The 22,427-nt window shown below is 33.8% G+C and overlaps 1 long non-coding RNA gene across 1 annotated transcript in view; it reads right to left on the bottom strand.

Moving 5' to 3' along the window:
* Positions 1-224: 224 nt before the first annotated feature.
* Positions 225-22,427, bottom strand: part of LOC144365342 (uncharacterized) — a 238,731-nt gene continuing 216,528 nt past the window's right edge. The window contains exon 3 of the long non-coding RNA XR_013423656.1: positions 225-359. This is a non-coding gene — a long non-coding RNA (uncharacterized LOC144365342). The remainder of the gene's footprint in view (positions 360-22,427) is intronic.

Raw genomic sequence — 22,427 nt, forward strand, 5'->3', positions numbered from 1 at the left:
AGTCACAGGACATTATGTTGCTTTTTCAAAGATCTTTGCTAATGAAAAAAAGCAACCATACCGAGAAAGTCAAAGCCCTCCATAACCTCCTCTGGCCCAGTCCCCAAATAATCATTCTGACTGTTTTGACATTTAATACTAGAGAATTGTTAATGCGCATGTAAATATTGCTTCAAAATTCCAAAGACACCGCATTCCTTTTTAGGTGAATCTTTCATAAAGCTAGTAAAGCACAGGGGTTAAGATTATGGACTTTGGTCAGGGACAGTAGTACTTGCCTATAATCCCAGCAGCTCAGGAGACTGAGGCAGGAAAATCAAAAAGTCAAAGCCAGCCTCAGCAACTTGGTGAGATCCTATCTGAAAATAAAAAAAAAAAAAGTAAAATAAAATAATTACAGACTTTGGTGCCCAAGTGTCAATGTTCAAGTCCCAGCACTGCTACCTACTAGATGACCGACTTCTACCTGAAAGTGATCATTGCTACTTTCTAAGAGTATTATCACAATTAGATGAGCTAACCTTTATAAAGCATGTATAATGTAAGTGTGCAACAAAATAGTTCATTTTCTCTTTCCTGTTTATGCGCTTTGCAAAAAAATGCAATCATTTGATCAGCAATTAGTTCACTTTTGTCATCTTTATTGCTGCTTCAACACATGTCCACTTAATATAGGAGGTTGTCTATATGTAATAGGGTGCCTTTCTCTGAGGAATAATTGATGCAGGATGACATGACATGATAGAATACATGAGCAAAAGAATATAGGCCTCTACAGACAGTGTTCTTTTCATTTATTGTACTTTATTGCTTCTCCAAATAGATCTGTTTTGCAGATTAGATTATTCACTGAATATGGTGTGTTCAATGCTTTGAAGTATGAAAGTAAAATAATTGACCATATTCATCTTGCCACTTTTTTTTTTTTTTTGGTCACTCTGACTTTATAAATAAGTATTCTGTTGTTCAAGAATGGGAAACTCAACAAATGTAATTTCATCAAAAGAAAATGTGTGTTTTTAAAATTAGATGACACTGTTAAATCAAAAAAGTATCATTTCAAAGCTAAAATTCCAAAAATATATATATTAGCTAAGAAAATATGGAAGGAAAATAAACTGTATTTGATACAAAGTAGCTTTATCTATCCTTGTACAGATGAAACCACATTAGGAGTTAATTAGTAGACACCCCCCTCCCCCAATTCTCTTGTTCCTCATCCACCTAATTGCATTGCAATCATTGGTCTAGCTTACATGGTTAATTTGGGAGTAGACGTTGGCAGCCACTCTGCAAGGAAGGGGAGAACAGATGCTAGTATGGATTCATGAGATGAACTCTCAAGTTAATTGGACTCATATTGTTTTATCAGTGTATATACACAGAATTATTATACAGAATCCTGGCTGTTTGTTATTAATAAAAGCTGTTAATGCCTAGTGATCTTAAAACTTAATTTTTTTTCACATAAACTAAGGGAGTAGCCAATGATTTGGGTTAGTTTTTCATTTGTTTGATTTATACTAGTTAATCAGGATTCTCATTTAGATTCAATTGATAGTTATTATAGGAATAGCCCATCTAATCATACTTTCACATAAGTCCTAAAAGAAATGAGGTAACTGGAGGACCATAAAGTATCTTATGATGGAAAAGAGAGCATATGTGCATGTATGTAATGAAAACATTTGATTATGAAAATATGCTATTCTCTTTTATTCAACTTTGCACTGAACTTTGTGTGTTATACATATATGATATAGTTTGAACTTAAATATTGCAAACCAAATTCAATGTTTTGATATTGAGTTGTTTTTACATTGTAGTCTGAGTGGAAAATCAAAAACTTTTCTATGATAAGCAAATGATATTTGTTCACAAGCAAATGATAATAAGGAAATAGAAAATATGAAACCACAAGTAACACTTTAATATGTTTTAAAAATATATCTTTACTGTTTTACACAATGATTATTAGTAGTGTAATAAGTGATATTTTAGAGCTCTCCAATAATGTTTCATTACAATCAAGTTTTTGTATACCAGGTTTTGGTCTAGGATAATTTTCTTTTATAACTGATTTGTAATCGCCCAAAGGTAGGAATTTAATCCCAAACTGCAAAAAAACTTCTTAGCATATATCATAAATAGGAATCTACAAGGGCTTGATGGCTGTGTTTGAATCAGAGTTGAGTATACTATGTAATTATCTCAAACAGCCCTGCTGCTTTCTTAGAGTAGGGCAACTGCTCAGAAAAACCCAGCACAGCTAAATACTCACAAATTCAGATGTATAAAACATGCCATTTCCTGCCTTGTGATCCAACCAATTTAGTATGTGTATTCTGGGCTGTAATTTCTCCTTTTGAAAAATAAGCTGTTTTTCTGAAATTATTTAACATCTTTCAACACAGTATAAAGTAAGCTAAAATTTGAAAGAGAGATGAAAAGAATTTATCTCAGCTGGCCACCAATATTCAGGAAACAAAGTCTTCAGGAAAAAGAATTCAATTGATATTTTCATATTGCAGTTAGATGATGGAAAATGATTTAGGTTGGAACAATACATAATTTAGAAAAGAAAGATGACATAATAATTTTCTTAACTTAGAAATAATTGTTTCTGGTATTATTTATATATAAGCTCTCTCTTTCTAACTGGGTTGCAAGACTTTGTAGGACAAAACTATCTATGTACAGCTTCCCTTATACAATCTATAACTGCTAGCAATAACAACCTTAGTGAAGATACCCCATTCACTCTGCCAAATATTTTTTCATCTGTTAAGTACAAATAACTATGTATTTTATGCTTTCATAATGCTTTGTAACAAATTTTGTCATCATTTGAAATGAAATTTTTCTCTTGGTCTCATGAAATGCATATAGAGGCATTCATTCTAATTTTGCATGCATTGTTTTAAGTTTATACATAAATATAATCAGAAAATACTGATTTGTTCCTAGCTCTGCATGTAGGTTCGAAATACACCTCTTTTGGTTTTACTCCACCTACTTTTCATGCTTTAGGCTTATTGGTAAGTTAGAAGTAGCAAATTACAAGACTGAAAAAAATGGATTTAGTATTCTAAATGCAGATTTTTAAAGATTAATAGAAAACAAAAAAATGCTATTCCACTTTTCATAAATTGAAATTTAATTTCTAGAAAATTTATTTTACACAATATCAATTTAATTTTTTAAGTAATTCACATTGATAGCTCAGAAAGCTATCCTGATACTGTTTTTGTAACTTGGGACCAATATGTCTTTTTTGAATATTGAATCTTCAAATTGACAGAGGTAAGATTTTCTTTTAAGTGTATACAGAAAAAAAAATGTTTTACAGTAAATAGTGAAGAGGCCCTTATTTGGATCATTGTCATAGAAAGTTATGTATGGAAAGCAAAAAGAAGCTTTCAGTAATGATTACTATTTAATCTACAGGATACAATTTTCCAACAAATATTCAACATGATATGTGCTGAGAAATACTGCCCATCAGTGAATCATAAATCTGTTGGCATAATAATCTTTCACATGGATTAAGCAATCTTTTCCATTTTTCAGTTATTGTCATTAGCATTTGAATAAGAAAAGGCAACTGAAAGGAGGTTTCCTTTTTAGAGAACAATGGACTAGTGAGACTATCCATTCTTATTTATATATAGCATGAGGGATGGAGATGCTCTCTGAATCCCTCATGGTTCCTAAAAACCTCTAATCCTTGTCACTGAGCAAGTCCTACAAGCTCTGCCCTGCTGGGTCTCCAAAGGAATCTACTCTGGGTCTCTAAAGGAATTCTCAGGGTGGCCTAATCTTATCAACAGAAATCCAGTGGGAATAAACAACATGAAAAAGATGAGAACATGAACAATCCCACACTGCTCAGCACTTATGATATAATGAGCCAAATCCTTAAGTGGATTGTGGTTCACCAGATATCTCTGATGCTACCTCTGCATGTGTTTGTAGTAATATACCTTTGAATAGGAACAAAAATAGATTGGGAAATATGTTCCTATAAAAATTATGAGATGGCCCTTCAGCATCTGTCCCACCAGCAACCATATAACCCTGGCCTTTAACAATCCAGGAAGAGAGATGAAAGCACAGTTTTCTAAACTTGAGCCATTGAGGTATTTTAGTTTTTTAATTTTTTGCATACTGGGGATTGAACTCATGGGCACTCTACCACTGAGCACCTGGTCCTTTTTCAGTTTTATTTTGAAACAATTGCCCAGGCTGCCATAGTACTTATGATCCTCCTGCCTCAGCCTCCCTAGTAGCTGGGATAAGAGGCATGAATCACCATACCCAATTTCATTTAAACTAATAAGAGAACAAGGAGTACTGGAAATGATGGCTGGAGGCAGATATACCTAAGCACCTTCCTCTACCAAAGTAGCTAAGCTTGTTTTTGTTTGCCAATGAGGATGGAACTGAACAGACCTACCAAGTCTTAGTTTCAACCACACACACACACACACACACACACACACACACACACACATACACACAAGAAAGATAACATTCCATAGATATTCATCTGGTTACAAAGAAGAAATAGATAAAACTGTCTTTTTACAGTTTTATTTTTACTTGATAACTATATATATTTATGAGGTAGGATGTGATGTTTTAATGCACATATACAGTATAGATTGATTAAATCAGGCTAAGAAACATATGTATCACCTCATGTACTTATTACTCATGGTCAGAAAATATAAAATCCACTCCCTTTAGTAATTTAAAAACATATATTATTGCTATTTATAGTCACCATGCATGAATCATAAGAACTTAATCTTCCTGCCTAAATAATACTTGGTAACCTGGGACCAATTTCTACCCTTTCCCCACTCATCCCATCCCTTCCTCTTAGCTTTTGTTACCCACTGTTCTACTCTCTACTTACCTATGATTTGGACTTTTAGATTCCACATATAAGTGAGATCACATAGTATTTGTCTTTCTGTGCCTGGTGTATTTCAAAATTAACTTAACAAAATGTCCTTGAAATTCATACATGTTGTCACTCTCCTATCTTCTGCAAGGACCCAGATGTGAACTATTAATACTGACATTTTGCAGTCATAATTTTTATTGGAATATATATTTACATGATATCTTACATTAAGAAGCAATAGTAACTATAGTGTGGTGCTATAGTAACAATCTTGAAATCTTAGTGTCTTTACATAAAAAGGAATATTTCTTACTCAAGTAGAGCTGCTCACAGGCTGAGATACTCTATGACAGCTTCCTTCCAAGCAGAGATATAATTATACCCTATAACTCTGCCACCTACGCAAGTTCCTTCCAAGGCTGCTGTCACATGAAGAGTCAGCAGTGGAGGAAGCCCCATTGGTCTTTAATGGTTTCTACTTAGATACACTATGCTCATTGAACTTGTGCTCCTGGATCATTTTCCAGAACTATTCATATGACCCAAACATAACTCAGAAGGGGAGTCTGAGAAATGCTGAGGAGGACATGCTCTGTTAGTTGAACACTGTGCCTTCCACAGTTGAAATTTTAAAATTTTATATTTCTTTTAAACGACTCTTTAATTCAACAAGTATTTTCAAGATTCTGCAATAATGCTTTTAAAAATACCAAGTAGTTAAGATAGCTTTCATTCATCAAAGGATTTTTATCATTTTTATATGAACACATAATTTTAATCAACAACAGAATCAATAGGTTCCTGACATGACAAATCTAATCCACAATGGTCTGAACAATGTTCATTTTTTAAACAGTTCATGAATTCTAAAACTTACATGGGTGTAAGGTCCTACTTAGAATCAGAGAAATTAGAGGACCCTATGATGAGGAGTCCAGAACTTGCAGAAAAACCAAACATTTAAAGTCTTAGCAACCACAAATTATCTTGTGCTGTGATTAAAAAATCAGTGTTTGGGGCTTAAAAACTAAACTGTTTTTACTATATGAAGTCAATGTTCCATCAGATAAGCAAGCACAAGAGCCATTTTGGATTTTCGGTTATCTTAATTTTTTTTTGGAAAAATATACTAAATTCTAGTTGTAGAAAATGTAGAAAATATAGATTTATAGTGGAAATACGTAAAAAAATGTTTCTAATTTCATCACCTCCAAATTACATCTATTAACATATGTTTGACCTAGCTGATATAATTTACTTAAAAGGGCTCATATTCTACAAACTATATTTTAACTTTCCCCAAAACAGTACATCTTTGTATAGTATTGAGTCATTCTTACCATAGTGTTCTCAACAGAATTATATTGCATGAATTATTATAATACATTTGACCATGACTCCTCAGTCATTAGGATTCAGGATATGCTATAAATACTTACTCTTCTATATATTTTTCAATTATTAGTTTCATTGTACAAGTTTATGAGAAACAGATCATTTGATATATGTATACAGTATATAATAATCAAATCAGGGTAGTTAATACTTTCATCTCCTTAAATATTTTTAGAAATGTTTTTGATTAACATTTAACAATTGTGAATTTTGTAGGATATAGTGTATATTTCAACACATGAGTACAGTATGTACTGACCAAATCAGGTTAATTAATATTTCTCTCTTCTTATCATGACTTTGTGCTGGAACCTTTGAACTCCTCTCTTCCAGTTATTCACACAATACACAGTAGGTTATTATGAATTGCAGTTCCTCCACAGTTCTATAGACCAGTCTAACATATTGCTTCTACCTAACCCTGTTTGGGAAACTGTTGGATAATTGCTTTTTAGTTGCCTGTCATCAACTCTGTCTTCTTTTGGCTTCAACTCCTGTATTGTCTTTTGTGGAATTTCTTTTCCTCCAACTTTTATAAGCTTGTCAAGATGATAAATAAAGGGTCCTGCTCATCCAATCTCTAAATCAGGGAGTTTCTTTACATTTTGAAAACCACAATAGGAAAATACAATGAATAATCTCACTACAGTCCATTCATTCTAAAGCTGCTGGGGCTCAATGAGGCTGTTTTTACTCCCCAACCCTCAGTGGTATCTTGTTCCTCTTCTGGACGCAGCTCACTAGCCTCCCTGTGAATTCAGTAACTCCCAAATATATTGCTGTTCAATATCTTTCCAATATATTCCTTTCCTGATTAACATCAAAACTCAGTTTATGTGGAATCCAACTAAATAGCTAGAACTAAGTAGGGATGATATTATAGAAGGTGCTGGAACAATCATTCTTGAGATGAAATCTTTGCATGAATCATTTCATTACAATACATTCTTACCAGCAGAATTTCTGAGTCAAACATACACGTATTTTAAAGACTTTTGATATGGTTTGCTAAATTGCTGTTTGGAAGGCTATGCCTGGAAGTACTCATTTCTCTTCACCTTAGCTAATGCTTTATATTAACATAAAAATTATTTTTCACTTAGAGATGAATAACTTGTTACTTTCAATATGTTTACTAACAAAGTTGCACATCATTTTCATCTCCATATGGTATTTCAATTTTTTTCTTTTTGCACCATTGTCCATTTTTTTTATATTATATTCTGTTGGCTTCTAATCTTGGTTTATCTTTTAAATACACACACACACACACACACACACACACACACACCACAACTTTAAATCAATGTAGTTGAATCCATCACCTTTATAAATTCTGTAATACTTAGAAAACATCCAAATCAAGGTTGCATAAATGTTAATGGCTTTCCTCTTTCAAGACTTACATATTATAATTTTGAGAAACACTAAATGTTGACCTTTTGCCAATAACAGTGGTAAATTCCTGCACTTGCCTGTTCATCTTGGGACATGTGACTTACAGTAATTTCTAACAGGAATACTTCTAAGCTACTGACAGTTTTTCAAGTGATCGTTGTATTTAAGACACATCTTATGAATTATTTATTATGATGGATCATACAGTTCAAAGGAGTTAATTAACAAAGCTAGCAAGTAGTTGAGTTAGCATATAATCTCTTGACAGTGCAATCGGCTACTTAAGAGACTTGAAACATTGGGCAAATTACATTAATGTCTATGGACCTTGGTTTTCCTCATCTGATATCTGGGGTAGCAACTGCAACTTACACGAGTCAAGTTCTATAAGAGACTGCAATGGAACATGCGGTTACAAAGCCTGTTAGCCTGGTGTGAATTCTGGTTCTGGCTCTTGTATCTACTCCCTGTGCAAATTTTCTTAATCTATTTGTGTCTTGTTTTCTTCATATATAAAATAAGCATGATAATAACACATACTCATTTCAAAGGGTTGCTATGAGCTTTAAATAAGTTGCTATTTCTGGCTAGCTGTGGTGGCATACAGCTGCTTGGGAGGCTGAGGCAGGAGGATCACAAGTTCAAAGCCAGCCTCAGGAAAAGCAAAACACTAAACAACTCAGTGATACACTATCTATAAATAAAGTACAAAAATAGGGTTGGGGATGTGGTTCAGTGGTCAAGTGCACCCATCCCCTCCAGAGTTGTTATTTCTGATACACTTAGAATTTTCAACACATTGAAAGTGGAAGTGTGTTAATAACCTCCATTTGTTCCTTACATAAACTTTTGTCCCTGAAGGCACTAATGGAAAATCCTATACATGAGTCACGTTAAATTAATATGCTTCATGGTTTTCTTTCAGGATATTTCTTTTACTTACTGTTTTCTTCGGAATAATTTAGGGAAGGAAGGAGGTTGAAGGAAGAAAGGAAGGACAGATGGAAGGGTGAAAAGGATGGAAAGAACCAATGAATGAAGGAAAGAAGGGACAGAAAGGGAGGGAAGGACTGATTGATTGAGGGAACAAGTATGCAAAAGTCAGTAATGAGTTTCAGAAACACTTGTAAGGGTGATGTACCTTCTGACCTGTTCCCATTTCTATCTCCTGTCCGTGTCTACACATTATTGGAAGTCATCTTCCTTCCTCTTTACTCAAATCCTCATGACAGATTTAAGTTTCATGAACAGATAGCAAGTACTGGATAGTATTTCCTCGTTACATTGTGCCTCTTAAAACAAAGAAATAGCTTCTTTTCTTATCCACTTCAAAACCCCAGGGTGAATATTTCATTTTAACATCTTCAAATTACACTGAATATAAAAGACTTTGGTCTTCTTCCCAAGATCCTAAATCTATTTTTAACAGGTGGCCACTACCTTTTATCCCAGAATCTCATGTATTTTACATGATTATTGTGGTCTTGACCATTTGCCAAACAATACACTGAATGTTGGCAAACCACAGGTGTTTCATATAATATTTGTCTCATGAAGATCTTTCCTATAAATACAATCTTTTATCCCTAAATTTTCACTATTTTTTCCTGTAAAATTCTTTATTCTATTACTACATTCAACCATAATGATACCATAAATAATCCATCACCTAGGTGAAACTCCTTGAACCACATCTTTGTGTCTTGGAGAAAGTAGGGCATGGATTAGAATAATTTATCTCTTAAGCTAAAATCCACAATGTATCCTATCAAACTGTAAAGGCAGTGAGAGGCACTTATATTCACATGTGCTGGAGTTTTGCTAAACATGGATCATGGAAAAAGATTAAAGAATCAATAATCATAATTGCAAACTGAGTCTTCCAGGAGCCCAGAGAGGCAATACTATTCAATAAACATATATGAAGCACTTTTGTGAGCAAACTTGGTATTCATGGTAATTATAAGGAAAATACTGAGATAAAATAATGTATACTCTACTGAAATATAATAATGTATACTCTACTGAGATATAAAAATGTATACTCTTTTCCCCCAAACAGATTACTGTCCAGTAGTAGGATGAGAAGTGACTAAAGCTAGATTGTAATAAACTCTGTTAAGACAAAATAATAAGTGAATTAAGGGTTCAAAGGAGGAAGTGAGTACATCTACTAAAGGCAAAGACAGCAGGATTCATCACCTATGTGAGACTTGGGGACAATGGCTCCAGACTCAACTCAGATCATCCAATCTTACATGAAGGCTGGAGATCAGGATTTTTAGGTGGAATATCCTTCTACAATGTTGCAAACTTGTTTTTAAAAATAAACATGTAATCAAACAAGTCAATAGGCTGAATTTGGCATGGTGGATCCCCTGTGTTGTCTCTGGAGCACAGCAGAGGCACTATATCTGGAAGGACCATAAGAAAAGGCAGAACAAGATAGGGGATCAGAGTGTGGAAAGTCATTGCATTTAGGATATTATCCTTAATAGAGTAGAAAATGGGGACAATGAGTGGTTGCTAACAGAGGCATGAAATGAAGTGACTAAAACAATGCTCAAGAAAGTTGAACTTAACAGCAGTATGTAAATTGGATTGGAAGGCTGAATTGAAGGGAAAGAAATCAATTTGGAGGCTATGTCAACAGACCAACAGGAACATGACCCAGAGTGACAGAGAGAAAAGGGAAAGGGATAGTGGCTAGAATTTAGAAATATATGTAGTTCACAACATACTTCTCATGATAACGCTGTCTTCCTAATATAATATAATTTCATGGAAAATTCATATTTTGTAAAACAATATAGCCTCTAGAGATTAAACTCTGGAGTTTGGCTATTAAAATTCCAATATTGGATCTCCCTCTCATTAAATGTGCAACTTGTGGAAATTAGCCAATTTTTAAAAAATGCAGCAAGCCTTTTACATATGTTTCTATGTATGTATGGCATTGGGCTCTAGACTTAACCTCTGATCCTCTGAGTTTACATAGGACTGAGACAGACAGACAGACAGACAGACACACACACACACACACACACACACACACACACACACCCCTGGCACAAAGTAAGCATTATGATACCTAAAACAATGCTAGCCATATCACTTCATGAATGTTCACTATCTTGAAATAAATTTCTTATGTTCTAAATTTCCCATCCTAAGATATTTGAAAAAAGGAGCTGACTCACATATAGAAAGGAAAAAGAGAAAAGGATGCTTTATTCTCCACCTAGTTTCTTTCAGTGCCCTTTGTATCTGAAATTTCTAACCCTTTCCTTTCTGAGCCCAAGATTAAGGGATCATAGTTGTTTGCTATGTAGTCATTGCCCCCATAGGGACTTACAACTCAACACGTTCAGTTTGAGATAGGGGAATCTTATATGGGTTTTCACTGAATTAAAATCTGCACTTACAGGCGATATATACACCCAACAGAGTCAAGCAACCTGGACATAGAGAGAGGTAAATCAGAGCCTCAACTTTTGTACTACCTCAAAATAGGCAGAGATCCAGCAGTGAAACCATTTCCATATTATTTTGCTACTCTTCCTTGAATTATTTGGAAGTTATATGATGACAATACATATAAACTTTTAAAAAATCCTCTTATTCATCAGAAAAATGATTTTACTATTTAATTTGCTGAAACAGAATGGTACTTAGCTTTACCATTCTTAAATTTAGGCTAATTTGTTGATGTTTAATGGGAGACAGGTTATCATTTCTCAAAAAAAAAATAGAATTTATAGTCTCTTAAATGCTTTTCTGGGAGTTCTGTGCTTTCTAAGGTAATTCTTTTATTCTTCCATGTCTACAGCAGTACCAACATTATCTGTCTTGTAAATCACACAGTTATTTCAGTACCTACTACTGTGGTTTTTTCTCAGTCCTCTCATTTTGCATTGTTTATATTGTATTGTTTCTATTATATTATGAATATGCCTCAACTATATACTTGAATACATATATTTGAATATGCTCCATCCAAGCTCTCCTAAACATCAAGATTGAGCCAAATTTTTATGAGAATAGAGAATTTGAAAAAGAACTATCTACATTAGTGATTGCTACACTTTTTGTTCCCTAAATATTCTTATAATGTAGATGTTAAAATGCTGCTGTTTACTTAAGAGATGTAATTTCACAGTTTAAAGGTCTAGTCATCTCAATAAAACTTAACAAATGGATGATATGTATAAATTCTGATTATAATTAAAATGGGAAGATTTTTCTTTGAAACCACTGATTGATATTAGATTATAATTGTGTAGTGTAAAATTTCGAAGGAGAGACATCAAATTTAACTGGGATGTGAAGAGAATACCTGTTTCAGCATAGAATCTGCAAAGTTGATAGGGCACCTGGGAGATAAGAGGCACTCCAGATAGTGATGCTGAGATGAATCAAGTTTCATGAAGGATGAGTCAAGTTTCTCTGAACCAGGAGTGGCTGAGTAAGCAACTGAAACTGTTGGTTGATTTGTGGTTGGTTCCTGTCCAAGCAATTCAACAACAACTATGTCAAAGCAAAAGTTGTGTTTTTTGGCAGGTGTTTCAACTTTCACATGGAACACAGCATAAGGAAAATATGTGAAGGGAGGAGGACAACAAAGTATTTCACTAACGTTCAGCCACCCCTTGCAGCCACTTTTTTTCTTCTTGACTCATTTAATAGAACTACTAGAAGTGTAATTATGGCAAAAAAAAATTTCTAATTCTAACACAGAACATCAGTCTTTAGAATTTTATAGAGAAAATGATGTGAAAATAATTCAAGACTTGAGACTAATGAATTTGGTTCTACTGCTGGATCTCTGCCTATGGCTTATCTCTTAACTTCTCCAGTTTCAGTTTCATCTTCTAGACCAAATGAAAAGCAAAACACAAGATCAAAAGACAAAACCTCAAAATAAAGAATCAAGTAAAACACACCTTTATATCCCCAGTACCTAATGGAGTGTCTAGCAAAAAAAAAAAAAAAAAAAAAAAAAGTCTAGTAAGTGTATATTCAAAAGTAAAATTGGAAAATGGCCATGAAATCACTTGATTCATAGTGATTACAAGGATCAAATGAAAGCAGTCTGATACGATGATTTTTAGATCTATAACTTGTGTGTCTATCTATATAAAATATGTAAAATATTTCATTATTATCTTGTGAGTAAAAAACACTGTTTTGTGTCTCATGTAGTTTTGTAAGCAGCCTCCTTTTTCTTGAATATCCTCTCAGTACATTTGTAGATATTAAAATTTATATGGAATTCAACTTGTCTACGTTTCATGTCCTCACTTATAAATTAAGGCAATTTGTTAATTACCTCCAAGAAGCTCTTCCAGTAATATCTTTTATAGGCAACCAATCTATAAGCAAGTGTTTTCTATAACTATTAAATGCATTTACCATATCAATATCAGAGGAAATATCAGGTAAGCTAGAATTTCCCTTTTTTTCTAAATTATTTCTTTTAAATAAACGTAAGGAACCTGTGGCTCTTTTTTTAATCTCACAGAATACTTGGTTTATTGTAATACAGAAAACACAATTACAGTAAACTTATCAAAATATGAAAATTAAAATTTAAAAAGAATTATTAAAATACAAAAATTTCAAAATGATAGAAAACCAACAATTCAAGAGACGTATGAAAATTTTTATTAATCAGTGACTGACGTACTCAACAGTTTTCCAAATCTGTCAAAATTGGAGGAATTGCCTAAACTCAAGGAATTCACAATATAATTTATGATACAAAATTGTCCTAGTAGAGACTATAGCAATCAGTTCAAAAGAGACTATAACTGAACATGGAGAAGTTATACAGACACTAAATGTTACAGAAATTCAGCTAAGATGAGATTTAGAAAGAGAAGAAAAGGCAAGGAAAAAACATCAAGAAAATGAAACAAAGAAACAAAAAAGCTAGAAAGGAGTCGAAGTCACTAATGTCAGAAGGGAAGTGCAAGAGTCCACTCTCTGTGGGTATAATAAATGACACCTCATTCATCTTCAATCAACCCAAGACGTGTCTATTCTTCAAATCCAAGGACATAATTTTTCAGGCACTAGATGTCACTGTTCTACTTATGCAAAATAAAATTTAGTTATTCTGAAGTCATAATTGCATCTGCCTAATTACATCTCCCTTTATGCAGATCTGAGTCAGCTTCACATGGTTCAGATAATTTCAAAAGAGAAAAAAAAACGGGATCTTTACCAACTGCAGTCAGAAGAAAAACTAGCACTGTATTTCCCTTGACGTTTTTCTAAAGTCTTTTTTTGTTTGTAAAGAGCAAGTAAAATAAAAATTAGAACATTGTAAAATCTATAGAAAAAAGAAAAAAATTAACCATTTATACCACTGAGAAATAAGAAAAAATATTATATATGCAAGATATCACTAGTTTTTATATAAACAAAAATATAATCACTTCTAATCTCTTCTTCAGAATATGTCTGTGTTTCATGTCTTGTTAAACTATCTATAGAGAACTGTATGTAATTTGTTTTTCTCTTTTAGTGTACCATAATTGGACTTTTGACCTCATTTTTCAGAATTCTCCATTGAGCCTAATCATAAATTATAGTGAGTTTCACACTAAAACAAAACAAAACAACAACCCCTGAAGGACTAATCTGCTTTTTACTGCCTGCTGACTTAGGTTCGATGCTCTTGGGGACTGTGAAGGGTGTAAATTCCTGGGGCTTTTGTAGCAATAGTGGGTGCTATTCTGATGTTGCCCAGACTGTTCCTGCTAAGGAGCTGACACTGGACTCCTGTGGCTGAGTGCTCTAAATCCCCATGATTTGGGATGTTTCCATGCCTGGTTGAGTTGATTCCATGAGCCTCCCATATCTAACCATTACAACCCAAAGACAAATACATATATCATAGTCTCATGGAAAATTTCCTTTACAATTTGGAAGCCAGGGTCAGTTTCTGTTGCTTGCAATCACAGAAAATAAAACAAAAACTCAAGTATACAGTTTGAAAAACAAATATATATGTATTTGAAAATATATGTATATATTTGAAAAATATATATATTTGATATATATAATATATATATATTTTATATATGTGTGTGTATATATATACACATGAATATATATATATATATAGTGCTGGTATTAAACTATCACTTTCTGAAATACAAGAATTGAGACAAATACAAAGAAAATAGGTCCCTCTTGCTGCACTTTTCTTTCGCCCCAGATGCTGGGGTTTGAACCCAGGGCCTCACAAATGTAAGGCAAAAGCTCTACCACTGAGCAGTATCCTCAATTCAAAACATTTCTCAAGAAAGAAAAAAATTTATATGCCTGGTTACAAAGGACCCTGATTCTGAATTCTAGCAGGCTTTTCTCCCAGAATTGTCTAGGCACTTAATGTCTTGAACTTCTATGACTCTAGTGTTTGGACACCACTTTGGACACCCTACTTGCTATATAGTTGAAAGATTTGAAGGAGCTGAAAGGTAAAGCGATAATATTGTGAAAATTGCTGGTAATGCAGTCAGCTATCAAATCTTCCACAAAATTGCAGAAATGCAAGCTGAAATTTTGGAATTAAGAAAGTAGCAAGGAAGGAAAAGTGTCTGGAGTATAGTTTCTTGTTGGAATCCTAGCCATTGTTATTATTTTTTTCTGAGAGATCACCTGGTGTGGAAGAAAGGTAAGGAAATTTAGCTATAGGCATAAGCAGGTTCTAATGCTAACTCAGGTATTTATTCATTGTATTAACTTAGAAAATTTACTATTTCTGTGATTCTTAGTTTTCTTTTCTTCAAATGGGAAAATAATGCTACATCTCAAGGAATACACTAGAAATGCAATTTTGTTACCTCTTTTCTCTTTCTTCCTTTACTCTCACCCACCCCAAGGAATCTAGTCTCCGGGCCTCAGATTTCCAAAATAGGTGACTGATAGTGAATAGAACATGTAAAAGAATCACATGCTCAGTACTTTGAGAAAGCCACAGAATTATTAACTTTTAGAGCTGATTCAGAAAATCATTGATCTCACACATGAGAAGAACTGCTGCAGAGAATTTTAGGATCTTTTCCAAATATACAACTAATTAATAACTACAAGCATTTAACAAGGGCCTTATTTTACACATATTTCCAGTTTGTGTGTGTGTGTGTGTATGTGTGTGTGTGTATGTGTGTGTGTGTATGTGTGTGTGTGTGTGTGTGTGTGTGTGCGTGTGTGTGTGTGTATTTGCTATCAGGGATTGAACCCAGGAGTGCTTAACCATTGAACCATATCCTCCCCTTTTTATCTTTTTATTTTGAGACAGGGCCTTACTAAGTTGCTGAGTCTGGCATTGAACTTGTGATCATCCTGCCACAGCCTCATAAGCCACTGAGATTACAGATGTGTGCCACTGTGTGCAGCCAAATAAACATTTTTTAAAAATATTTATTTTTCAGTTGTAGTTTGACACAATATCTTTATTTTATTTTATTTTTATGTGGTGCTGAGGATTGAACCCAGGGTCTTGCATGTGCTAGGCGAGTGCTCTAGGGCTGAGCCACAACCCCAGCTCCATCAACATTTTTATATTACTAAAATACAGGATCTGAGGACAAGATCCAATTAAAAAGAAAAGGTAGTTGTGGCATAATAACTCTGTGGTGTAATTTGATGGTATGTTCTTACACAGAAGGATGTTCCTAGGTGTGTTCAAATATCATAAAGCAAGTAGGTGTCCTCCTACCTGGATAGGTATAAACACTAGAGACTGAAAAGACAGAATAATCTGAAGGCTCATTTCTTTTTATCACACTTTTCTGGCTTAAAATTAAGAAATTCAGGGAGTAAAAAGAATAAAGTCTTTTCTAATTCAGCCACCTAGGAATAGCAATTAAATCATTGCTTTCTCTTGGCCTAACACTCTCCTTTCTTGCTCTTTCTCTCTGATAGAGACATTTCATAAAAATGCAATTATATAATATATACATTTCATAACCTTTCAGGCCAGACTCATGGCAGGTTTTATTTGAAGTGAATAATAACCAGAATATCCACATAGTTCTTATGGATTGCACTCATAGTTTCTATGGTACTTTCTAAAAGTTTTTAAATTTATTGTTTGTTACCACAGGAAATAATGGTACCTTCTACCGAGTGATTATTTCCACTTTGTATTGATGGCTCTCCCAATATACATCGATTTTTCAAGGAAAAATATCACCTATAATATATGTCACAGGACAAGTATCAAAGCAGAATTTGTAATGCTATGTCTCAATATGCTACACAAATGTGATTACATCTCTATAATAAAGTAGTATGAATAATTTCATAAAAGCAAAGTAACTTTAAATCTTATGCACATATTAATTTAGAAATATGGAGAGTAAAAAAAGAGAAAGTCAAACATACTGATAAATTTCAGGTGTTAACATCTTGTGTCTAGGTGATAGAAAGAATGGTTTATTCTTCAGTGTTTCCTTATTTTAAATCTTTTAAAAAAATGTATGTGTATTCTATGAGGCCAGGAGCCATCACTGTTTTGTATACTGGTGTATTTCTAATATCTAAGATCTCAGTGTGTCTCTAAACCTTAGCACATTTTTGCAGCAAAGGAGCTGCTGAGCAAGCATCAGTGTAATGATTGTATTCAACTCACTATCCTCATGAACTAAGAAGAATTTAACGAAATCAAACAGTGCATACACAAAAATTAGCATCTTTATGATTTTGAAATTAATTTAATTTTAATTATGCATATATTAATGAATATGCAATTATATTTATAAAGACTCTTCTTTCTGCAACACAGTATGATATATGCAAACAAACAGACACTTCCTGCCTTCAAAAAACAGATTTTCTAATTGAGAAATATCTCTGACATGCTGATAAATGATATTCAAAAGAAAATAATGAAGACCTAGTTTATACCAGATGGCATGCAAACTTGTTAATTTGCTCCCAACTAATGGACACTTCTCTGATCTTAACTTCATACTAGGATTGCATAACTATGCTTTCAGTTTGCTTAGTGTATACTATCTTTAAATGTGTGCTACAGAAATGCATCCAGGACTTCAAGGGAAATTTGGCTGAGCGCTGTTTGCTAAATGGGCCTCTTGATCTATGATGAGAAAATGGTGGATAAAACACTGTTTCCCAGATTGGAGACACCGAAGGGAAGTGAGAAGTCCAAAGAAAGGAATCCCAGTGGCTCAGGAGACTAAGGCAGGAGGATCTTGAGTTCAAAGCCAGCTTCAGCAAAAGAGAGGCACTAAGTATCTCAGTGAGACTCTTGTCTCTAAATAAAATACAAAAAATAGGGCTGGGGATGTGGCTCAGTGGTGGAGTGTCCCTGAATTCAATCCCTGGTATCCACCCCCCACACCCACCCCTCTAAAAAAAAAGAAAGGTGATCAAAGGTTATAAAACACACTTATCTGATAATTTACTATTATTTTCCTTGCTAACTGATGTGGATTGGCTGAAAATGAAATGAGATCAATTATCCAAGTTGATTATTTATCCAAGTTGAGTTAATTATCTTAACTCACCATGCCCTAACAGAAACTTAAGGAGACATGTATTGGGTTTCCATGTGTGTTATGTCACATGAATTTTTAGGAAACAAACTTTCAAATCTAAGGCCAAGAATCATTTTGAAATCATATGTATGTCTACTATGGTTCATATCATCCCATCTGGTGAATTTCATTCTTTCTTTTCTGTTTTATGTGTACTTATAACCTCTTAAGCTATAACGAACAACAAATAGAACAGGGAGTCTTTTTTTCAAAAACTAATCAAAAGGGGCAAATGGCCGAATAAAGTCATTTGTTAATGGATACAGAAAGCAACTTAAGTTTGGATTTTCAGGTATAGTAGTTTACACTAATTCAGCCCACAGGGAAGAAAAAGTCAAGGGAGGGAAGTTGATGGAATATTTGCAGCAAAGATAGATGAGTGTTAATAATACCATGCCATTGCTCAGCACTCAGGTGACACAATGGTCATACAGCTTCTCAGCCAAAGTAGAACTTTATAAAATTTCCTGAAAGGGCAAAACAAATGCTTCTTTTTTTTTTCTTTCTCTCCTCCTCCCCCTTCTTCTTTTTCTTCTTCTTTACTGAGGATCGAATTCAGGGCCTCTTAAGTATATATTAATGCTAAATACTTTTCATATATTTTGCCTGTGGACACATTTGTGAATCTCTGTAAGGATGAATACATATAGATAATTGGTTTTGTTTTATCAAGTGACTTAATTAAGTTGTTTTAATTTTTTTAAATATAGCACAGACAGAATACCTGAAAACACAATTTCCTCTGCATGTTCCTAAGACCTCTTGATATTTGTCTGTGATCAATGCATTGCAAAAGACTGGAAAATATCATTGTGCTATCCATGCATAAAACTCATATGATTAGAAAAAGATTGAATTAAAAGGAACAAATATTTTAATTTACTGAGAATGGAGTCTGGCTTTGGAGTATATGAGGGATACATAATACAATTCTGACATTTTTCTAATTTAACGTACACATAGAATTGATACTTATAAATTAAAAATAAACAAGAATACAATGCACAATCATCTGACTGTTAAGGGAGAAAATAAAAATGTGCACACTTCACTTTTGGATTATGTCATATATTTTCTCATGTAGGGTGGTAGCCCTTAGTTCCTCAATCCTTTTTTCATCTCCACCTTTCAATCCATGCCATCAAATCCAGTAAGACTGATCTTCTCTGACGGGTTCATTTAATGACTCCTCACTTGGCCCAAATTGCTTCTGTCTACCACTAGAATTATAGATATTCTGCGATGGGTCAAGACACTTGGTTATGAGTAAATCTCACTTCTAAGCCTGGAAAAGAATGACCAGGAATATAGATAGTGAGGGAGGAGACAGTGACAGAAACCTTGGGTCCTTGAGAATGTACCCACTATATTTTTTCTCCTAGATTCTTGCACCATTTGTGAATAAATTAGCTTAACGGTGAATAAATGAATGTATATCAATCTATATTGGAAAATCCCTGAAGGACCTGATTATTTGGTGGGTTAGCAGGCGAACAATATTATTTATTTCAACTCAATGAGACAGATATGATATTTATTTCGTTCAGAGCAAGAAAGAGAAGCAAATGGCAGCAGAGTTTAACGTTTTGAAGCTGATTGTGAAATAATTTCAGGCAACCCTTCCAAATAGAATGAAGCACAAAGCAGAACTAGTTGGCATTTCCTGCTTAATTACTGCTTAATTTACAGATAGATCAGAGTATAAACTACCACAAAAATTTGACCAACAAAATTGTTCAATATGTGTACCCACATGAATGTTTTCATGTTTCATAAACATGTTGAACACATAAAACATTCAAATAAATTCAAGAAACCTTAGAGTTCAAATGCCATATTGGGATTTTTTTTAACATAAACAAATATTGCTCATGAACAGCTGGTGAATGGGTTACTCTGACAGAAAGTATGGCAAAAGAAATATGTGGAAGGAATATCATTGTCATTATCCTTTTTCCAAAACACTCTCAGGAGCATTTTCTACCATTTCAATATATCAAATAGTTAATTTATACAGAAATGACTCATTCATTCTTTGCCAGAGATTGGAGAATAACCAGAACATTGCCTCAGCACTCTAAGCAGTCTTTATTAATGACAACAGCACCTACCATTCAGTGAACACCTATGTCACAGAAAGGGCTGGGCACTTTTTATTTATATATTATCTTGTTTATTCTCACCCTAATACTGTAAGGGATTGATTAGTTTTCAATTTTCAGTCAGAAGGTCATGAACTAAGAGAAATTAAAGAGAGTTGATAATATTACCCCATTAATTGCAAATTAAATAGAGTGATTTTAGCTACGTCCATGCAGATACTCTGTACCACAGTGTAATAATCACACTGCAAATCACAAAATGTCCTGTGGTAGAATTCCAAAAGTAGCAAGGGTCTTGGAGATCATCTATTCTAAAGATTTCATTTTTCAGATCAGAAAAAGAAAGTCCAAAACTTTTGTTTCATTTGCTCAATATTAGACAATGCTTCAATGATGTAAATAAGATTTTTTAAATAATTTTTTTTTAGTTATAGATGGACACAATATCTTTATTTTGTTTATTTATTTTTATGTGGTGCTGAGGATCCAACCCAGTGCCTCACATGTGCAAGGCAAGCTGTCTGCCACTGAGCCACAACACCAGCCCATAAATAAGATTATTTTTATAGTTATTGAATTAATGATAAAACACAAGTTATATTCAATGTTAATTTTTCCCCCTAAGGTTCAGACTTATTCTATTCTTTAAAAAATATTCAGATCTTCAGAAAGTATTTGTTTTATGGATTGATGCTTGTTTATTGTAGGTATGCATGTGTGTTTTGAGTGTCACTAAAGAAAAGAAATATTAACAAAAACTAGAAGATTCCTACATCAGAAAAGACTCCCCTTTTAAAAGATTCTCCTTTTGAAGCCTGATAGGCAAGGGTCAGATCCAGAGAGCAGAGGAATTGAAATATGAATGCCTTCAGAGCCCTTCCTCCACCCTCATTAAGAACCTGCCCCTGCTCCAACCTATTGCTAAGGTAACCTGTCCAGGAATTGCCCCTCCCAACAGGGAGTTATAAAGTTGTTAATTAAAGTGTCCTGGGCTGCTCCATCCTGCCCTTCCCCCTTCAGCCCACCTGCTTCCCACCTTTTAGGAATTCCACCAGGAATTTCCTGGGCCTCCTCATGTTTTCAGGAAGGAAAAAGATAAGGGGTAAAGAGCAGGAGAACAAAGGAAGCTTAGGACATATAAAAAAGGCAGAAGCCTCTCTTCTTGGGATACCAGGATACTAGCTGTGGCCCCCTTCTTTCTTCCAGGTGAAGTCTATGTTACCCCTTTTTAAATAAACCCTGCTTTATATGCTTCCCTCGGTGTGCTTCTCTAATGTTATACTTCAACATTTGAGGGAGCAGAACTCGTCACTGGTAACTGGGGGAGGGGGGTGTCATTTTCAGTTTTACTAACACTTTTGAACAGTTAAAATCTATTAAAATTCTCCTTAAAAATAAATGCATGAATTTATACACACACACACATAAAACAAATGATGCGCTTTCTTATAATACTGAGTTCATCAGCAAGAAAGGAATACCAAGTGAGGTATGGCTTATTTCCTCTACAGCTTAATGGATAATTTTAAGGCTCATTAAAATTATAATTTCTGCTTAAATGGTTGAATGAAGATGGTGGTATCTTTCCCAGTGGTTTCTTTCAGTGTCATATTTGTTACCAGAAAAAAAAAGGTGTATTAATTATTTGCTGAAATTTTTATCATGATGATAATCAAAAGTAACAACTTTGGTTTTCTAGAAATACAAGAACTGAACAAATAATTTAAACAGTATGAAGATAAAGTAATATTTACTTGTGTTGTAAATAATTCAGTGAATATTATGGGGACTTTGATATGGTTGATAAAACATATTTTTATTATTCTATCAATGAAATAGAAACAGTGACTAATCAATGTATTTCTTAAGAGTTCATTTTATAAGAGAATATGGATATTGAGTTTAAGCTCTTTTTTCACTTTAAGTATAGGCAATATGATGGTAAGCTCTAGCACTGACTTATCTAAAATAGAATCCAGGTTCCACCAGTTAGTTACTCATTATGCAACCTTAGGTAAGTAAGTTACCTGCATCAACTTCAGGATA

This window comes from Ictidomys tridecemlineatus, chromosome 7, assembly GCF_052094955.1.
Source record: "Ictidomys tridecemlineatus isolate mIctTri1 chromosome 7, mIctTri1.hap1, whole genome shotgun sequence".
Taxonomy (NCBI): Eukaryota; Metazoa; Chordata; class Mammalia; order Rodentia; family Sciuridae; genus Ictidomys; species Ictidomys tridecemlineatus.